Here is a 1,623-nt window from a genome sequence, read left to right on the forward strand (position 1 = left end):
ATTTCCAACATATTGTCTTGTGAGTATTGCTATTGCATTGGTTTGCCTTTGTCCTTTGTCTCACCATTTTGTTGTTCCTCTTCCCTTCTCTAATTAACGTAAATATATGCACAATACACAGGCTACCAAAATCAAATACAGCAGGGAATAAAGCACAGGGGAAAAACCCCAAAGAAAACAGAAATCACATAGCACCTTAAAAACAACTGCAAATAATATTCTCGTTTTCATATCTTGGAGTTCATTTTGCTCAGAATCAGCTTATATGGTTTTATATACGCATAACAAAGCCACTGGAAAATAATAGTTTCATGGACACTATATCATGAAAACAACATGTTAACTGTTTTTCATGGTAAAGGTGAGGTTAGGATTGGTGAATTCGCAGTTCTAATAAAAGAATTTCAAAAGAGTTTTAAAATTATAACAGGTAAAATTTTATTTGTTCAAATTTTTTAACAACTTTGCCTATTATGAAAATTTAAATTTGCCTGGGAAAATAGGCGTTCATGCAAAGTAATCCATGGAGACTTTGCTGAGAGGGAGCAATGTGGGTGAAGATGGCTCATTTTCACACTAAACAAACCTCAGAAACCTTTCTATAAATCCTGTAGGTTCCCTTGAGAATTATCCTTACCCAGGAAATCTACTCTTACTCTGTGAAACAAGGTTGTAGTGGAATTTAAATTAAAAGTTCTTTAAAAAAAAGACATCAAAATTTGTGAATTGACTTTAATTACCAAACAGTAATTCTCTGAAAAAGATAATTTGGGTCCAAATATTTAGGGAGAAAGTACCTTCAACATTGAAAGAAGGTATTGGGTTTACACTTTTCTGTTTGTAATACTTTCCACAATGTCTTTGCACTTGAAGCACTCAACAACAGAAAAAAATCTGATTGGATACTTGAAACCAATGATTTCACATTTTTTAGTAGTTTACAATATGTAATATCCTTATTAACATGAAATATTGAGGACTTCACTTATTAAATAAGCCAAAAAGTTTTGGGATCAGAAAATAATTGAGCAAATTGAAAAGGCGAGAAAACTCATTCTTAGAAGCCCTAGCTAAGCATATTGACTTCAGGAGTGGAGGGAGGCCAAACTTTTTGATATTCATTGTCTTAATATTTTTGCTACCTAAAGTGATTTTACGGAGCCTATTTAGCTCACTACAATGCAGAACAGATTGAATGAAGACATGAAAATAAATTCCACATCCAAATAAAAGAGTTTTAAAAGGAAAACCATGAAGATGTAGTGTGGGTAGAGCCGGTCAGATCTGGTTGAGTCAGCTAGAGTAGCAGTTGAAGCACACTTCCTGCTAATAGAGACGTGACCCACAGGCATGTCTGCCTAGCTTGCCAGAAATGAGCTGTCCATGCTCCCTACAAGCCCGGGAAGACCAATCAGTGCCTGTCACCAAGCAGTGCCCATCACAAGTGCCTTACATCAACTCCCCACTAAGTAATTGGCTGGGAAGGACTCAGGAGGTTGGGAAAGCTGGGGCTATATAATCCCCCCCTTGTGCAGAAATAAACAAGACCTGCATAAGCCTGTTCTCCCAACGTGTGTTCCTTGTGTGAGTCGTTCATGCTTACCTCCTGCTGGAGATCTAGCC

Source organism: Dipodomys spectabilis, unplaced genomic scaffold, assembly GCF_019054845.1.
Source record: "Dipodomys spectabilis isolate Male_0828 unplaced genomic scaffold, ASM1905484v1 ptg000491l, whole genome shotgun sequence".
NCBI classification, from domain to species: Eukaryota; Metazoa; Chordata; class Mammalia; order Rodentia; family Heteromyidae; genus Dipodomys; species Dipodomys spectabilis.